Source organism: Haliotis rubra, unplaced genomic scaffold, assembly GCF_003918875.1.
Source record: "Haliotis rubra isolate DU_JTF1 unplaced genomic scaffold, ASM391887v1 Scf304, whole genome shotgun sequence".
NCBI lineage: Eukaryota > Metazoa > Mollusca > Gastropoda > Lepetellida > Haliotidae > Haliotis > Haliotis rubra.
The window spans coordinates 424,480-445,530 of NW_025766974.1; positions in this window are offsets into that span (position 1 = coordinate 424,480).

Sequence of the window (21,051 nt, forward strand, 5' to 3'; positions counted from 1 at the left end):
TATGATGAATACTCAGGACAGAGTAGGGGACTTATTGGTGTTAATGTCTGGCGTTAGAACAAAGATAAGCATTGATGGCAACACCTTAAGCAAGAACGTTCTTGTCTGTAACATTTAGCGTCAAAATTATATTGGTGTTTGCAGTGCCGAGGTGACGCCACACACGTGCGTACGTTTTCATTCCTAACACAGTACTTCAAAGATGTTCAGTTAATATCTTTGGAGCATTGTTTCTGAGTATTTCACTATTTCTGCTCGTCATACGGTTTTAATGTTAGTCACTGTATATGAACTATCCATGTCGTTTCCGCAAACCGCGGAGCCTGTTCGGAAACTAACAAAAGACAGAGTGCAGTGGTCAATACCTTAACTGTTTCAGTCTGTAATTAGCAGACTATGGGACAGATACCACAAACTCAAAATGTTAGCAATCGACTGCATTCAGGGCGTCCCATGTCAACGAAAGGAGTACAAGATCGACTGGTCCAAAACCAGGTTTTACGAAATCGAGGGACAATGGGATAGCCGAATGGTTAAAGCGTTCGCTCGTCACACCGAAGACAACTTGTTCGATTCTTCAGATGGGTACAGTGTGTGAAGTTCACCGGAATTCCGGTGTCTCCCGTCTTGATACTGATGGAATGATGCCCAGTTCAGAACAACCTCTGTTGATCCATGAAATTAGTATACTTCCGGGAGTATAGTAACTATTATTTACACTGATTATGTCAATTCTAGCATATTCTTGAAGCTGTTTCTGATCATTTAGGCTCCCAATATTTCTTTTTTTCAATTAACACATAGACATGACATTTCTGTAACTGTATGTACATGGCTTCTGGTCAATATATTCACAAGCACAACACCATAGTTTGGTAAATTAGGACACTGACATGACAGATTGTCTCTCAATTTAGTACATATCCATCAAAATTTGTGTGAATTAATAAACAAATGCACCAATGTTTCTTAAAGAAAAATTTAGATATGACAAACTCTCGTGTCGATTCATACGCGCAAATGAGTATTTCTTGTCAGTATATATACACACATCACGTGTGGCAGGTCAGTTCCTATAAGTGACAGTGTTCCTTCTCAGTATATATACACATCACGTGTGGCAGGGCAGTTCCTATAAGTGACAGTGTTTCTTGTCAGTATATATACACACATCACGTGTGTCAGGGCAGTTCCTATAAGTGACAGTGTTTCTTGTCAGTATATATACACATCACGTGTGTCAGGTCAGTTCCTATAAGTGACAGTGTTTCTTGTCAGTATATACACACATCACGTGTGTCAGGTCTGTTCCTATAAGTGTGACAGGGCAGTGTTTCTTGTCAGTATATACACACATCACGTGTATCAGGGCAGTTCCTATAAGTGACAGTGTTTCTTGTCAGTATATACACACATCACGTGTGTCAGGGCAGTTCCTATAAGTGACAGTGTTTCTTGTCAGTATATACACACATCACGTGTGTCAGGGCAGTTCCTATAAGTGACAGTGTTTCTTGTCAGTATATACACACATCACGTGTGTCAGGGCAGTTCCTATAAGTGACAGTGTTTCTTGTCAGTATATACACACATCACGTGTGTCAGGGCAGTTCCTATAAGTGACAGTGTTTGTCAGATATGACAATCTCTCGTGTCGATTCATACGTCAAAGAATGAGTATTTCTTGTCATTATATACACACACATCGCGTGTGACGTAACAGTATTTCGTTTGAATAAACATACAGACGTGATAGTGTAAATTGTGAATTTATATTTGTATCCAAGATATTGTTTCCTGTCAATTGTTTAATGGACATGACAGTGTTTCTTCCCATTTAATTCAGATCGGAATATGTTTTACGCATGCTATATAGGCACTACTGGACACTAATTACGTCATCTTTGGTATACGTACGTATTTCCATTGTATGCAAGGCATGACAGTGCCTGGAACTTATTGATACTGATGCATCAAATAAGAATCTGGCGCATCTGGCTTTCTTTGAAGAACAGTCTCTGTTAGTGAATGTATTATGGAATGGTTTGTTAGATACATTACACCCTGTATAACCCAGATCACCAGGCCAGTGACACGAACGTCTCTGTACAAGCAGAAAATATATTTCCATAAAAAATAGTGTCACCAAAACTGTCCCCTTGATTGGCAGCTGCCAATCATGGGTAACTTTGAAACGCCGGAAGGGCATAGACACACAACGTTGTACACCTCATAAAAGGGAAATTAACAAAGAAATGATATTGATGAGAAGAGACACGCTCAGCGAGAGATTTTTCGAGATTATAGCTAGCTTTGAAGATCGTGTTCTGTATAACTTTATTCAAACGCGTTCCATATTTGTCATTTATCGTTTGCACCTGATGCTGTTTTAACCTGTCTCGATTTAGCCTTCAATAACACCTCGTCACTAAACAGCTATTCTTACTTTATTGATAATGCTATATGATCTGTTTCTCCAACTATATACATTTAAAGGAAAAGGTTAACGTAAGTAATAGCTGAATATAGTTGTTGCAATTATCAGTGAAAGCAAATAATTGACATTCTGAGAAAGGAATATCCTGGCCTGTCAAGGTTAGAACAGCTGAAGACAACAGCGTGTAGAGCAACAAAGACCGGCTTCGCTATGGAATTTGTGTTATTACACTCGTGTTCTGAATAACTTTATGAGATAATTCTGGTTATTTGAAACAAGTGTTGTGTAACCAGTTGAAAGTTATCCAACAAGTGTTGTGTAATCAAACTAGGTCATTACGTCATAATGCCGAACATTTTTGCCACCTCGATAGTTTACATTAACTCCTTTCAAGCAGTTTTTGACCAAGCATGTCAACCAAACAAAACACTAAGTTTGTGGATAATAAAAATTTAATGTCGGTGTCCAGGGGATTAATAGGGCTTTTTCAATTTAATATTTTTAATCGTCTATATTCATCTATAAAGTAGTCGTGACAGAGTTATTTCCCTTTCGTTTTGTTTACATGCGGCATCGTCTGCTTGATTTGTCATCATGTATCACACTGTTTTTCCGTCATGTGTGTAATAAATAGACCATAAAACGAGTGGCTGTTGAATATGGAAAATGTTCCAACTCAATATTTTTAAACGTTTCGCTCGTGAATAAATCAAAACACTATTTACCCGTTCTTATTTGCGTAAACGTGACAGGTTTGATCTTTCGTGAAATTTCGGGATGCTTTCAAGATAGCTGACTCTACCTAAAACCACCGGGAAGAGGATTATCTGAGTTATTACTCGTCCGTGAAAGATATTGCAGTGTAATATTTTTACGGCAATATTACACTAGTGTAATACCGCTAGACGTATGACGTCATAATGGTTTACAGTTATGACGTCACACTGCTAATACCTCGTACGTTATCTTCTTGGTTACGTACCTCGTACAAAAATTTGAACAACATTTGTTTGGGTCTTGTCCATGATTATAGCATATTTTGATTTAGTTACCCCATTTCTATGCCGTACATGAATAATAACAGTGAACACGTGCTAATAATTAATCCCTTGTCGAGTTATTCCTGGTATGTTCTGTCTTAATTACACATCAGTCAAACAACGTATTGGTAAAACCATGCTCTTACGATGAAAAAGGATATACCAACACAAAACTTTCACAAATGTTACAGAAAATGGCATAGCTTGAAAAGTACATGTATATCAAGTTAGTTTGAACGATTGATTACTAAGTTTTCACAAGGACGTGCATGTGTGTTTGAGGCTGTAAGAAAGACTGAAGTTGAAAGATACATATGAGTGAGTGAGTGAGTGAGTTTTGGTTTTACGCCGCTTTTAGCAATATTCCAGCAATATCACGGCGGGGTACACCAGAAATGGGATTAACACGAAAGATATATATGTGAGAACATGGTATTATATAAAACAGGTTTCTTGGTGACACTGTTATCGTCATTAGTTCCCTGTCAGGAACACATCATAACATGACATCAATCATAATTTGACAATCGAAGTACAGCGGGTATATTCACGTATATCTTCAGGATAAATAAATGTATATCGCCGACACTGTTTTATCTGATTGATAGTACTACTAACATTTATATGCATTATATCATAATTTGACAGCCTAAATGGAATTACTCCGAGTTATCTGGTGCAAGTCTCATATAAGTGCGTCGTCACTACAGATTCATCAGTTCTGATTATGTAGGCCAAAACACATTCTGCTGGACGTAAAAAGCATAATAGCCCCGTAAAATTATATAATTTGTCACATGTAACATTTGCAGAAAAAACGTAAGCGTTGTTTGTTGCCTGACGCTATAGAGCAGTACTAGTGACACACGGCGGGGCTGCCTGGAAACAAACATGTACAGACATTGTGTCTCCGTTCACATGTTGGCGGTGTCGCGATGACCATACACGAACAGGTGTGTTTAGTTATTATTGATAAAGATTATGTAACTAATTAAACCCTGTCATGTGATCAGATCAATGGCGACAAGTCTCAGAGTTATAACTGATTATCCTCTAGTGGATTTTCGGGGTACAGATCACTTGCCTTTGCATGTGTTTGTGACGGGTGTCCTGACCTTTCTTCGAACACCTGGTATCATAACTAGTTCCTTACCACACGCACATTGCCTAGTCGTGATCGTAGAACTAAGGTTGCTTTCAGCAGAGAGTTTATAGTATAATGGAAATTTTACCAAAGACACCTGGATGGTACTCTTTATTGTTTCGATTAAACGAATTGACGGCCAAAAGAAACTTTACCATAGTTTAAAATTAATCTAGTTTCAACACCACAAAAGATGGATGCTTAAAGTAAAATGTATTGAAAATGTCAGAATCTCAACGAAATGGCAGGCAGACACTAACGGATATTAGTAGGACAGTTGCCCTAATTGAGCTCGTATAAACATCATGGGCAATGGGCACAGAATAACAAGTTTAATTACGCGTCGTATTAACAGCGTTTATGGTGTCCCCCGGTGCGCGTCATGCTAATAGACAATGGCGCACAGAAAAGTCATTTGCTTGATGACGTCACCTGGTAAACGTCGTCATTCTTCTCGGACAGCCTGACGGTTAAACTATACCAAATCAGAATCTGTAGGTTCAGTGCAGATTGAATAATCTGGCAGCTGTGATTGGGAGATGTTTGTGTTACTTAAATGTACATCCATTCAATAAAACGAACTAACCATATTTTTCAATATATAAACCTGTCATATTTAAAACAAAGACTAAATGTGACCACAGATTTTGTGCGGAACGTTTAACGTCTTTTACTCGGAAGTGGAACTGGTTGAGCTTGTCATTCAGTTTTGTTATCATTGCTGCTTAAGGCCAGACTCTACACATACTAAAGGCTCTACATGTACTGAATGTTGACGGTTTATAAAGAATATAACGTTATATGATGGACGTCAGTGGGAAAATGTTTGGTTTTGTGTAACCGCAGTAAGTTCGTGTCGGTTGGCTGGAGGACGTGGTCGCCATCGAACACGAAGATCCTTAACATCAACAAGGCTACGGCAACATGCTGGCTGTGAAGTAGTTCTGTATAACTCGGGCTGGCGTTGTCATGCTCATACATGAAACGTAGCAACCGTTATAGAAACTGTGGGACAACTGGATGAAGAATGACATGTAACACTGAGCTGTCACATTTCCGTTAACGATGACCAGCGGTGTTCTCTCCTGATCACAGATTCTTCTACACCATAATACCCTCTCTATCATACGGCAGGAGCTCCTGATAGTACCATGCCGCGGTTCGTTCTCCCGATCGGCGGCAAACACGCTACCTTCCATCAGTTCTAAATGGGGAACCGGCTTTCATCAGTGATGACGACCCTCTGCCAGTCACGTCGCTGCCAACGACCGGGCCCATCTCAATATCTGACGTTGATGTTGTGCTAACAATAACTGTCCCCTGTAAGGTCTGTAAGCAGTAATGTGCTATGCCCTGGCCACTGTATGTCGTCTAACCATATGCCCTAAGGCATTTTTCGCTGATGACGTCACTGTCAGGAATCGATTCTGGAGATGCAGAAGTGTCCAAGTAGCAACCTTCATAGTTACCCTTGGTCTGCTTGATCTTAGCCTGTCTGATGTCTGCTCGGTCCGAGGGTAACGTTACTTCGTGTTATTTACGGCAACATAGGACCAAGCAAACGTTCTGGTAATGTAAGTATGGGCGGCTACCGTCTGTATTATACCCATGACGTGAGGTGCCGTGGACTTTCTGCATACAGCATGGTTGTGTTTGGACGATGTGTTTTCAGGGAAGTGGGTATGAACCTATGCAATAAATGTTTTGCATTTTGAAACGCGTTCGATAATATATAATACATTTATAGAGTGCCTAATATCCATCTCAAAGATGCTCTTTGGCATTAAGGTCAAATTATGCACAAAGCACAGACATTATTACCGGTTAACCCAAACTGCTGCCTCGCTGAGGTCGCTATGACCCGGCGTCTTATCCAATTCACTGCTGGGTATATAGAGGCAATTGTTAACAAACTTTCTTGCCTAAGGTGAGACCACATGTGTCACGTGCACTTAGTTGTGAGGCGACACTTAAGTCCAAGAAACTATCATGAGTCAAGCTGCCAAACACGGCCATCCATCCACGAACTCTCCGTGACCAACGTTCAGCTGATTGTAACCTTGGCTCAAGGCAGGCATAAGACTGACAACTCTATACACAATAATCAAATATATAAAGCTTAATACATAAACGAGATAAATTTATATACAGTTGCAGTAATAATTACACTGCCCATAGTGCCACACTATAGTCGAGTTATCCGTTGTTCGAAACAAGTGGAGAGTCTCTTTGACGATAAGGTTGAAAGTGATGAATGCTGTACTAGAAAGTTGATATATTGCTGGTGTACACATGAACAAGGAATCAGTGTATTAGTTTAGAATGAAATGTCTGCCTTCGCCCTCCACAGTAACTGTATGTCAATATTTGCATATAAGGCAGGTCATATAAGATCAACTCCTATGTAGGATTAGACACATCCCTCAAAACTTAAAGAAATGAAAGCGAAGGTCATTCTCAAGGTATTCACGCTATCAAGACGCTTTTCACATATTTGATGAATGCAGACTTGGTGCAGCTCTCTGATAACACAACACATGCAGTCCTATCTATGTATTCTCCCACAGAGTTGACGTGCCATCCTTCTCAATGAGTATGTTCTGTCGGTTTGGTTCGTGTAATGCAGGGCGTGTGTGTTTGCTCCGAAAGGGAGTTTACAGCATCATGCTGTATATGATGATCACGACTTTCTACATTGCCAGGAAATGCTACGACACCCTACTCAATCGGCAGTCAACACTGTGCCCACATCATGCCAGCAATACACAGTCAACACTGTGTAAAGTGTCAGTGTTGTAGACGTGTCAACACTGTGAAGTGTCGGTGTTGTAAACGTACACAGTCAACACTGTGACGGTGTTGTAAGACGTACACAGTCAACACTGTGAGGGGTGTGTCGGTTAACACTGTGAGGAATGTCGGTGTTGTAACGTATGCACAGTCAGCACTGTGAGGGTGTCGGTGTTGTAGACGTACACAGTCAACACTGTGATGGGTGTCGGTGTTGGGGCAGTACACAGTCAACACTGTGAGGGGTGTCGGTATTTACAGTCATGTGAGGTACACAGTCAACTTACTGTAGAAGTGTCGGTGTTGTAGACGTAGACGTACACAGTCAACACTGTGACACGGTACACAGTCAACACTGTGAGGGGGTGTCGGTGTTGTAGACGTACACAGTCAACACTGTGAGGGTCAACACTGTGTGTCGGTGTTGTAGTACACAGTCACACTGTGTGTGTCGGTGTTGTAGAACAGTCAACACTGTGAGGGGTGTCGGTGTTGTACGTATACAGTCAACACTGTGAGGGGTGTCACTGTGAGGGAAGTCAACACTGTGTGTCGGTGTTGTAGACGTACACAGTCAACACTGTGAGGGTGTCGGTGTTGTAGACGGTGTGTCGGTGTTGTAGACGTACACAGTCAACACGGTGTTGTAGACGTACACAGTCAACTTACTGTGAGGGGGTGTCGGTGTTGTAGACGTACAGTCAACACTGTGATGGAGACGTATACAGTCAACATTACTGTGAGGTGTCGGTGTCGGTGTTGTACACGTACACAGTCAACACTGTGTGAGGGGTCGGTGTTGTAGACGTACAGTACAGTCAACACTGTCAACACTGTGAGGGGTGTCGGTGTTGTAGACGTACTCACAGTCAACACTGTGAGGGTGTCGGTGTTGGTCAACGCCACGTAGTCAACACTGTGAGGGGTGTCGGTGTTGTGGAGCGGTGTTGTACACTGATCCAACACTGTGAGGGTGTCGGTGTTGGAACGTACACAGTCAACACTGTGAGGGGTGTCGGTGTTGTAGACGTACACAGTCAACACTGTGAGGGGTGTCGGTGTTGTAGACGTACACAGTCAACACTGTGAGGGGTGTCGGTGTTGTAGACGTACACAGTCAACACTGTGAGGGTGTCGGTGTTGTAGACGTACACAGTCAACACTGTGAGGGGTTGTAGACGTACACAGTCAACACTGTGAGGGGTGTCGGTGTTGTAGACGTACACAGTCAACACTGTGAGGGGTGTCGGTGTTGTAGACGTACACAGTCAACACTGTGAGGGGTGTCGGTGTTGTAGACGTACACAGTCAACACTGTGAGGGGTGTCGGTGTTGTAGACGTACACAGTCAACACTGTGAGGGGTGTCGGTGTTGTAGACGTACACAGTCAACACTGTGAGGGGTGTCGGTGTTGTAGACGTACACAGTCAACTGTCGGTGTTGTAGACGTACTCAACAGTGAGGGGTGTCCAACACTGTGGGGTGTCGGTGTTGTAGACGTACACAGTCAACACTGTGAGGGTGTCGGTCAACACTGTTGTCGGTGTTGTAGACGTACACACAGTCAACACTGTGAGGGGGTGTCGGTGTTGTAGACGTACACAGTCAACGCACTGTGAGGGGTGTCGGTGTTGTAGTACACAGTCAACACTGTGAGGGTGTCGGTGTTGCCAGACACACAGTCAACACTGTGAGGGGTCGGTGTTGTAGACGTGTCGGTGTTGTAGACGTACACAGTCAACACTGTGAGGGGTGTCGGTGTTGTAGACGTACACAGTCAACACTGTGAGGGGTGTCGGTGTTGTAGACGTACACAGTCAACACTGTGAGGGGTGTCGGTGTTGTAGACGTACACAGTCAACACTGTGAGGGGTGTCGGTGTCGGTGTTGTGAGGGGTGTCGGTGTTGTAGACGTACACAGTCAACACTGTGAGGGGTGTCGGTGTTGTAGACGTACACAGTCAACACTGTGAGGGGTGTCGGTGTTGTAGACGTACACAGTCAACACTGTGAGGGGTGTCGGTGTTGTAGTACACAGTCAACACCAGGGTGTGTCAAGACTGTGGTGTCGGTGTTGTAGACGTGTGAGGGGTGTCGGTGTTGGAGACGTACACAGTCAACACTGTGAGGGGTGACGGTGTTGTAGACGTACACAGTCAACACTGTGAGGGGTGTCGGTGTTGTAGACGTACACAGTCAACACTGTGAGATTGAGACCGACATCCAATGATCGAGGGAAAAACAAAGCGCCTTTGAGCAGGTGATCTGGATATTGGGGCTATATAAATATATATAAATAAATAAAAAAATGAAAAAAAGATATAACAAGTGACCGGGACAAAAGGTTCGTTATGTGCGCGTCCGTTGCAAACATATATAACTAGTCTGTCATTTTACGAAACAATCTACCTTTTGTTGATTTCAATCTGGCGAGCAAATCCTTGTGGTGAATTCGGTGATGAGATCTAACCTATTTGAACAATTCGCAAATCAAACGTTAAGGAAACCAAGACCCCACTCACTACAGGTGTCTCCAGAAATGGGCTACAGAAACTGACCATTGGGGGCATCGAACCCCCATCCCCTAGTCTACCCCTTCGTCTCAGAGTGCGAGCAGAACAATAGGTTCCACACATAACCCCGTTATGGGATTCAAACCCGGGCCTTCGACGTGAAATGCGAACGCTTCATCCCTTCGGGGACCCACCAGATCCTCAAATAACAACACAGATTTCTGACATGTTTATTGAACATTATAATGGATTGTCAAAGAAACAGTAAAAAATAAACGAAACGAACATAGAAGCGACATTGTCAGAAATGTTGCCTCACAAGCCATTGTCGTGCTGTGGTATGTGAGCAAGGCCTGCCCAAGGGTATGCGACTGGCTCATAAAACGATTCTTTACTTAACATATTTATATGGACTTGTGTTAAGTATTTTCTCACGAAGTGAAATGTTTTCACAGTGAAATTGTTTTATGAGTCCGAGGTACGTCCAACATATAGTTTGGATTTTGTAACGTTTTGATATATGTTTCAAATTTTGGTGAAATCCATCTTTAAAACGTTTACTACTTTCTTGTACTTTACATGCTTTTTTATAAATTTGTTGCATTTGCCTTAATTTCAGCACCCGTGTTGGAAAATAGCACAAGACTACTTTAAATCAATTTACAAACGCATTTAATTGTACCGTAAACATTACTGAAACCGATATACGGAGAATATTCTGGAGTGAAATCCAGTATGGTCTACGACAACACGTATGTCACATATACTGAAATGTTACAAGTTCTACCGATGACAAGCCAATATTGTATGCTTCAGATCATTAAACGCTTCTTCAGTGACAGTAATGTAGTACTCGTCTATGTTGCTCCTGACACACACTGTAGTGGGAAAGAGATGGAAGCATATGTCAGTATAATCCCCCAGGTTGTCAGGAGAACACTCGACAGAATAATGAATTGGTAGCCAACAACATCTATTAAAATATAGAAGCTTTAGCTGAGACATGAGGAATGCGTGGATATCAATCACTTAGCGACCAACCTTCAATTTTCAAGTAGGTTTAATCAAAGGAAATATTTTTTTCAAGTTCTTGAAAACCCAATAAACAGATTCATAAAGGAATATCGTTCAAAACGTGACTGGCGTTCCGTTTTCAGATCTTGACATATTGCTTTTCCAAAATTGGGTTTTATTAAATGAGGACATTTGAGAAACTTTAGATTTACGCAATATACTTGATGAAACATTTGCCTGACACAGTTTATATAGAACCTGGAGATATAATATTCGCCACATACAGAACTGTAGCCTGTGTGTAGCGTTAGTTATGACGCTCCCGTGCTGTATTCACTAGTTGACACATATTACACCCTACATTGTAGCCGCCTTCAATAAGCAGTGTATTTACATAAAGGTATGCAATGAAAAGCAAATGTTAGGTCTCGTATGACTGATACCCTCACTTAAAGTATGGGAAAATACGACCAATTTCTGACACAGGCTAAGATCATACAGTAGAACAAGGACGTTATGTATGCTACACCTACTGAATAGTTACAGGTATACAGACTATTGTCGATGTGAATATAACATAACAGAACGTCTTTGGTAATGGGGGAAATGCTTTGAAGTGTTACATTCAATGCGAGACGGCATATTAGGAACTAAATGCATTGTGGCGTTACCCGGAACATTCGTTAATCACTGACAGTTACAAACACGTCTAGTAGGCCGATGACCAACAGCAAACAGGTTTTTTCTATATACTGTATATGCAGATAGTATATTGAAAGTATTTTCAATGAATGAATATTAACATGAATATTTGCTGATTTTTTAGCATCTTGGGGATTTGAAAAACAACACTTACTTTTTCTTTGTTTATACTATTCTTTGAAGCATAGGCGGATCCGGGGTGTGTGTGTGTGCAAAGTTTATTAAATGACTATTGAAACTCACTTGAAAATGGGATCAAATGAACTGTGCTCCCCCTTTTTTTAAAAAGCTGTATCCGCCCCTGTAGAGTGAGTGATAATGACGTGTTTACTAAAGGTATAGTGTTTTGGTTACCAACACACGGCCGTCCCGATATTTGTCGAAAACGTATTGGCATTTCAGAATCATACTAACACATGGCGTTGATAGTTTCTTGAAATGTGATACTTTCAAAGCCGAGTTTTACTGTTAGAAATATTCCAGCATTGTACCCATGTGGGGAATCGAACCCGGGCCTTAGGTGTGACGAACCTAACAATTAGGCTACCCTACCTTCCCCTTCGGGTACCTAAAAGGACAAGCTGTGAACATAAATGCACAGTGAAATAATTATTTGTTAATTGTAATTAAAAATAATATGCATAAAACAAGAGGACTGAATGGCTGAGTATGGTTTTACGCCGTTTTTACAATATTCCGCAATTCACGGCGGGGGACAGCAATATTCACAGTTGTACAATATCACGGCGGGGCGAACACCAGATAATTTGAATACTGTCTGAGCCGTACAGTGGACTGATCGCTTTCTTATAATTATGCAATTTTTTTGGTCTCTTCTGTGTAACATGTAAAATCTATACATAATGTATGCAAGCTACATAGTTTACTACGTGTACATTGCTTGTGTGATCATCGTGTAACTGTACGTTTCAATGTGTTCCTTTCCAGAATACTGTGCAGCTTCAGTGTCCGACAGGTGAGAATTTCAGTTTCTTGTGTTATGTACTGACCATTCCTGTACAATGAGCGAAGTATCTGTAACACAAAAACCACACACCATGCGAGTCGTAACCGACATTTTGTCAGTATGTCTTAATGGATAACGAGATTTTATTAAAACCGCAATTATTGCATTTTCACTCAAATGAAGGAATATTTGAAACAAAGATGACTTCGTGGTGGTTTTCTTTCAAAAAGAATTTTAGAGTTGCAAGGTGATAAATATGAGCAAAGGAAAGAAATATTTAAAAATTGGGCAAATAAATGGATTATGGAATATATTTTGATAAATGAGTGAGTGAGTAAGTGAGTGAGTGAGTGAGTGAGTTTATTGTTACGCCGCACTCAGCAATATTCCAGCTATGTGGCGGCGGTCTGTAAATAATCGAGTCTGGACCAGACAATCCAGTGATCAACAGTATGAGCATCGATCTACGCAATTGGGAACCGATGACACGTGTCAACCAAGTCAGCGAGCCTGACCACCCGATCCCGTTAGTCGCCTCTTACGACAAGCATAGTCGCCTTTTGTGGCAAGCATGGGTTGCTGAAGACGCTACTTGATAAATAAATTGATGGTTATAATCAAGCGAATTCATTAATGTATGTTTTAAACTGAGCGCTAGCCACGAGGCATACATACGACACAAGAGGCGTCACCATAGGCAAGTGACTTTGTTCATTATATGCCTCTGTTCACCAAGCAATGGATGGGTATCCGGTGGGATCAGATGGTGAAGTGACTGTGTCTAGCGACTCACGAGGACCCTGGGATGTATACTCCCCAGGAAGCTGCAAAAGAATAACACTAATCCTTTGGACGGGGTAATAATGTTGACACTTTGAACCTACACCATATGAGGGAATCTATGGCAATATAAGTACTCGTTGTTATTGATATGTCTGTATTGCAGGCTGGGCGTTGTATCGGTCCGAGTGTTTCAAGGTATATAACTACACGCGATCATGGACAGGTGCGCTGAAAGTATGTCAAACGTAAGTAATGCAGCAGCGACTCATATCATGACTCATTCTATATAAGTCGTTGTGACATGTAGATACATGTAGATCTCAGTTATGGTTTAACAAATCTAATATCATATATAGGGTGACGTGAGGTGAGGTGAGGTGAAATTGGGTTTTACGTCGTACTTGAGAATATTTCGCTCATATGACGACGTGTATGCGTGTGTATGTGTATGTGTATGTGTGGCAGCTTGTACTAGCCCAGACTTAAGCTGGTTTTATAGTGCTAGCCCACTGAGATACCATGCCGCAGTGAAGCATGAATACCCCACTCAGACACATTATACTGACTCCGAGTCCAATCCTTATTGTACCCATTAATGCCGAGCGCCAGGCAGGGACCAACAAATACCATATGTTAACGTCTTTTTGTATGACGAGGTCGGGGATCGAACCCGTGACCTTCCGTTCTCCGGGCGGACGCTCTAACCACTACACCACGGAGGCGGTCTCATATATAGGGCGTGACGTTGATATTGTAATAGATTACACTATTACACTATTACGACACACTCGTCAAGCCTCAAACGTATAAAAAAGATTAGTATGTTGTACCTCAAATGAAACATAAACCACCACTGAAATATGAATATACTTCGGATTGTTCATAGTCTTCTGTCGAAGTTGAAACGACCTTCAGAACTTTATGAACATTATGTATTCATGTTTCAGAATTAATGCATCTGTGTACTGAAGTTCTTAAACTTCTCGTTGTAAAGGATCTAAATGGGACCCTGATATGTGAATACGATGTGCTTTTTCTCTATTTTGACACAGGTATGGGTCACACCTTGTAAAAATCCGCGATGTGTACAAAAACGATGACCTTGGTCAAGCTGCTAAAGACATGGGAATTACCAACTTTTGGATAGGTGAGCTTTACACACTAATACGCACTGGAGTACGTGTAGTTGATCGCACACGGGTTGCAAAGTTTGTGTACCCTGGTACTGAAGGAGCTAGGGAGATGAAAGGTTTCTTTGCGAAATGCTTCAAGTTTATGTGACGTTACATCACGAATGGAGATTAGGTCAAAGGGGAGGAACTTCAGTTGAAACGTGAACGATATGCTGGACCAGACGAACCAGTGATTGTTGCTAGGCTGGTCGTTGATTCCTGATTTCGTTGTCCCCTACTACAAATGTAGAGTGCTATATGCCACTTGGGACCTGTTCTACCCCGGGGTTCTCAAGGGTATGCCAAGATTACAAACACAAGTGAGCTATGATTGGCGATGACAGTTTAGAAATTTTCTTTTCGTGAGTGGAACCTAATCAATTTGGAACTAAAACTCTAAACGTATAGACAAGGATGCGTATTTGAGTACGCTGTTAAATTTGATGTCACGATGTTCTTGTGGAATTGTGACGTCACAGTGATTCTGAAGTCGCATCGGTATGTGTGCGTATTCAGTTGATTAAAAATATCACTTATTATTCGTGGATAGGTCAATGACTATTTATTTCTATTTCTCAACTAAATGTAAAATTTGGCAAATTTATGCACCAAAAACCCAAACCCAAAACAATATTAGGAAGACGATTTTGATCAGGAACAAATTAACAATTACTTTTGTCCTGACTATGAAATAACCTGTGTTAACAAGCCAAAACAATGTTACAGTAGGTTGGTGATGAGACAGGTTAATGCTTAGTCTGTGCATGTATGTAATAGTGATATAAACAAGTAACTCTATTTAAATGGCAAAGGAATGAGATTAGAGATCCTGAACCTGCATGATTCAGTTAGGGATGGACAGATGAGAAAACTATATAATTCAATTACCGAGAGACAGATTGGTGATTAGAAGCAAGTAGGGGGTTTATGTGGCCATAGGGCATCATAAAGTACTTTCATATATGAAATATGAAACTGTGTGCTTTAGTTTTGACTTCATGCTTTTAAATCCAGTTTTTGTGTTCTATAACAAAGGATATGTGATTTAACTTCATATAGTCAGTGTATCATCAGTTCGTGTTTGAAACTTATGAAGGAAACAAACAACTCCATTCAATTTGAAAAGAAGCACCAGTGAAAAAGGAGATCATGAAATTAAACCGGTGGGAAAGCAGCACAGTAAGGGACAAGGACAAACAATATGGTCCAGTAAACGAGACAGATTGCTATCTACCATCTACATATACACAAAAGATGATGCATAGACAGACTGTATGCTTATGTGCTGAAGTACAATTGACCTCATCAGTTCAGTCTACAGGTAGTATAGGGAATATAGTAATGCAGTCAGTGACTCAAGATTGGAGTTTTATTGGCATGTGCTGTGGAGAGCGTCATTGGTGCTGAATATCAATACTGATTTAAAAATTTACTGGCACAGATTTTTACAATTTTTCAAGAGCACGATGTTAAAATGAACAGAGAATGAGAAAAATCCGTTTTAAACATGTCACGGATCAGCCTGGTTCATATTTAGCAGTTAATTTACTAGTTATGTACTCATAAATATAATGTGCTTTTGTGATTAACCAGTGTATTGTGATATTCATGATGTATTACAAACATTTCCATTCTATGACACATTCAACAGTAACGTCCCATTCTGCAGGTCTGAAGAGAGAACCAGGATCTAGCAACACTGCACCAAGTCAGTGGAGTGATGGGGAAAGTGTAGCAGTCTCTGATGGGTTCTGGATGAACTCCCAGCCCAAGTTCGACAGAGGGGAGTGTGTGCACAGTGCGGGAGCCAACTCATATTACAAATGGTCCTATGGGACATGCGAGTGGAAGAGAGCTTTCATATGTGAGCTCCGGGCTTGTCCTCAAGGTAAGGGATTTATGTATTACACAGTGTCAGTCAACACTTCCTAGTGGTTCAAAGGACTCGCCATCTAAATGACCGCCCCTTAAGAATTTCAAGGATTATTAACAATGGCTCTAAAACTAACGTGTAGATAGTATGGGGAACACATTGACACATCAAGTGTAACACTGTATGGTAGTTTCATATATCGAGAATCATAATTTCTCACTACATTGACATTGTATCTGTGATTCAGTGAATTGATATGGTTATGTTAGTTGACACATTGTATCAATGCACTGCTATGCTGACATCAGTTGTTTCATTCACCTTGATTAACACATAAATACTCGGAACTTAACACTAGCATGTACTTTTGATAAACTCTGAAAAGTAAATGTAGTATGAAATGCAAATTTAATTTATTGACAGCATGATTGAATGCGATTCTGAGCAGGTAAATCATATTGCTCTATTCACTACATGCAAATACCTTTCTTGCCAAGTATCATTTTTTTCTGAACGCCCTATTAGATAAATGTGCTATTTTGGATCACGAATTCAATTCCACTTTAATTATATATTGAGTTTGATCAAAATTTATCCCAACTACTTTGATGAGGTCAGGTATCACAAAACGTCAGATATGTCTGTTTCCCTGTTGTGCAAGTTCACGTAGAAATAGTGCTGCACAGAAGGATTGATATCTTTGGTATTTTACCAAGTTGGTAAATATTAAGGGTTTTAACATTTATGGGGCTTACTGTAGTCAATGGCCGGGTTACTTATAACCTGCAAATTGTAAAACACATAATGCCGATCTCCTACATAGACTATAAAAATAATCGTCATTATTTACCATTAGCGACTTAATGATAAACATCATGGTGAAATGACATCTTATCTTATTGTCTTTAGTGTTAAGTATTATTTCATTTTAAAGATAAATAACAACATTTTTATGGTAATATTACAGCCAAATCAAAATTGCCTTTGAAGAATTTCAGCTTCAAAATTTGAAACTTAATCAAAATCAATATGATAAAAGTATTGAGAGACATATCTGAATGAAATTATAATCTGGTTATAGAATGATCAAAATATGTTTCTGTTAAGATTGCCGTTAAGAACATGTATTGTGTGTGTTTGAAGGTTTGACTGATTATGACATATTGAAAATGTCACCGTTGTCATCTGCTTTTTTGAGAAAAAGTCTTCATCCTTGAATAAATTGTGTTGACAGTTTTGCCTGAGTATATAACTCAGGTCAGCAGTACAGGTATACGGAAACAGTATGAGAACAAAATGATGAAGGGTTGAATAAATAATTGGTTACTCAACCAATAACCCCTTACTAAAAACATTTATTGATTGCCAAAACGTTTAATCGATTGCAGTTTCTTATCAAAAGCCATTCCATAATTGTCAGTCAATCAACAGCTCCCAGTGGTTCAAAGGGCACACCATCTGAATGAATTTCATGGATAATTAACAACGGCTCTGAAACTAATGTGAAGATAGTATGGTAGTTTCATATATCGAGAATCATATTATCACACTACATTGACATGTATTGTATCTGTGAGTCAGTATATTGATATGCTGATATCAGTTGGCGCATTGTATCAGTACATGTTATGCTGATATCAGTTGGCACATTGTATCAGCACATTAATGTTATGATATCAGTTGGCACATTGTATCAGCACATTAATGTAATGATATCAGTTGGCACATTGTATCAGCACATTAATGTAATGATATCAGTTGGCACATTGTATCAGCACATTAATGTAATGATATCAGTTGGCACATTGTGTCAGCACATTAATGTAATGATATCGGTTGGCACATTGTATCAGTACAATGGTATGCTGGTATCAGTTGGCACATTATATGTGTATGGTGTATGATTTCATGAAACTATGATAATGCTTGAATGACAACTTTACCAGATTGCAAAATGCAACCAGTACTAACAAGAAGAATGTAGATCTGGAATAGGAAGGAATAGGATTATTGTAATTGGATTTGAAGATACAGGTAACAAATACAATTCTGGGGATCGATTACATTATAAATTCTGAAAATGTCTAAGCACAACTGGTTTGTGTGATACTTTCAGTAGATATTTGATACATGTTAGTCAAGTTGTATTTTTACCTGTGTTGTTGTTCAGGTAGTGTATGTGTGTGATGCTGTGTTTGTGTGAGGCTGCAGGTGTACATGTGATCCATGATGTTGTTCAGTCTGTGTTTTGTGATGCTGCAGGTGTACATGTGATCCATGATGTTGTTCAGCCTGTGTTTGTGTGATGCTGCAGGTGTACATGTGATCCATGATGATGTTCAGCCCGTGTTTGTGTGGTGCTGCAGGTGAACATGTGATCCATGATGTTGTTCAGCCCGTGTTTGTGTGGTGCTGCAGGTGTACATGTGATCCATGATGTTGTTCAGCCCGTGTTTGTGTGATGCTGCAGGTGTATATGTGATCCATAATGTTGTTCAGCCTGTGTTTGTGTGATGCTGCAGGGTGTACATGTGATCCATGATGTTGTTCAGCCTGTGTTTGTGTGATGCCTCAGGTGTACATGTGATCCATGATGATGTTCAGCCTATGTTTGTGTGATGCTGCAGGTGTAGATGTGATCCATGATGTTGTTCAGCCTATGTTTGTGTGATGCTGCAGGTGTACATGTGATCCATGATGTTGTTCAGCCTGTGTTTGTGTGATGCTGCAGGTGTAGATGTGATCCATGATGTTGTTCAGCCTATGTTTGTGTGGTGCTGCAGGTGTAGATGTGATCCATGATGTTGTTCAGCCTATGTTTGTGTGATGCTGCAGGTGTATATGTGATCCATGATGTTGTTCAGTCTGTGTTTTTGTGATGCTGCAGGTGTATATATGATCCATGATGTTGTTCAGCCTGTGTTTGTGTGATGCTGCAGGTGTACATGTGATCCATGATGTTGTTCAGTCTGTGTTTGTGTGGATGCTGCAGGTGTATACTGCAGGTGTATATGTGATCCATGATGTTGTTCAGCCTGTATGTTTGTGGCGATGCTGCAGGTGTATATGTGATCCATGATGTTGTTCAGCCTGTGTTTGTGTGGATGCTGCAGGTGTACATGTGTATCCATGATGTTGTTCAGCCTGTGTTTGTGTGGATGCTGCAGGTGTACATGTGATCCATGATGTTGTTCAGCCTGTGTTTGTGTGGATGTGCAGGCAGGTGTATGTGGTGATCCATGATGTTGTTCAGCCTGTGTTTGTGTGGTGCTGCAGGTGTATATGTGATCCATGATGTTGTTCAGCCTGTGTTTGTGTGATGATGCTGCAGGTGTACATGTGATCCATGATGTTGTTCAGCCTGTGTTTGTGTGATGCTGCAGGTGTATATGTGATCCATGATGTTGTTCAGCCTGTGTTTGTGGATGCTGCAGGTGTACATGTGATCCATGATGTTGTTCAGCCTGTGTTTGTGTGGATGCTGCAGGTGTACATGTGATCCATGATGTTGTTCAGCCTGTGTTTGTGTGATGCTGCAGGTGTATATGTGATCCATGATGTTGTTCAGCCTATGTTTGTGTGATGCTGCAGGTGTACATGTGATCCATGATGTTGTTCAGCCTATGTTTTTGTGATGCTGCAGGTGTACATGTGATCCATGATGTTGTTCAGCCCGTGTCTGTGTGGTGCTGCAGGTGTACATGTGATCCATGATGTTGTTAAGTCTGTGTTTGTGTGATGCTGCAGGTGTACATGTGATCCATGATGTTGTTCAGCCTATGTTTTTGTGATGCTGCAGGTGTATATGTGATCCATGATGTTGTTCAGCCTGTGTTTGTGTGGTGCTGCAGGTGTACATGTGATCCATGATGTTGTTCAGCCTGTGTTTGTGTGATGCTGCAGGTGTACATGTGATCCATGATGTTGTTCAGTCTGTGTTTGTGTGATGCTGCAGGTGTACATGTGATCCATGATGTTGTTCAGCCCGTGTTTGTGTGGTGCTGCAGGTGTACATGTGATCCATGATGTTGTTCAGCCTGTGTTTGTGTGATGCTGCAGGTGTATATGTGATCCATAATGTTGTTCAGCCTGTGTTTGTGTGATGCTGCAGGTATATATATGATCCACGATGTTGTTCAGCCTGTGTGTTTGTGTGATGCTGCAGGTGTACATGTGATCCATGATGTTGTTCAGCCTGTGTTTGTGTGATGCTGCAGGTGTAGATGTGATCCATGATGTTGTTCAGCCTGTGTTTGTGTGATGCTGCAGGTGTAGATGTGATCCATGATGTTGTTCAGCCTATGTTTGTGTGATGCTGCAGGTGTATATGTGATCCATGATGTTGTTCAGCCTGTGTTTGTGTGATGCTGCAGGTACATTCCGCTGCTCCAATGGCCAGTGCATCAACAGTGTGTACAAGTGTGATGGATACGATGACTGTGAAGATGGGTCAGATGAACTGGACTGCCGTAAGTTACATTGATTTATGATAAGCCTTTCGCACGTGCACCTCACTCTTTGGTAACTTGGGTTATGAAACAGATGTCTAGGCAGATATACAATTCATATATGACTAGATGAAGCGCACAAATTGGTCACCTGAATATTACATGCC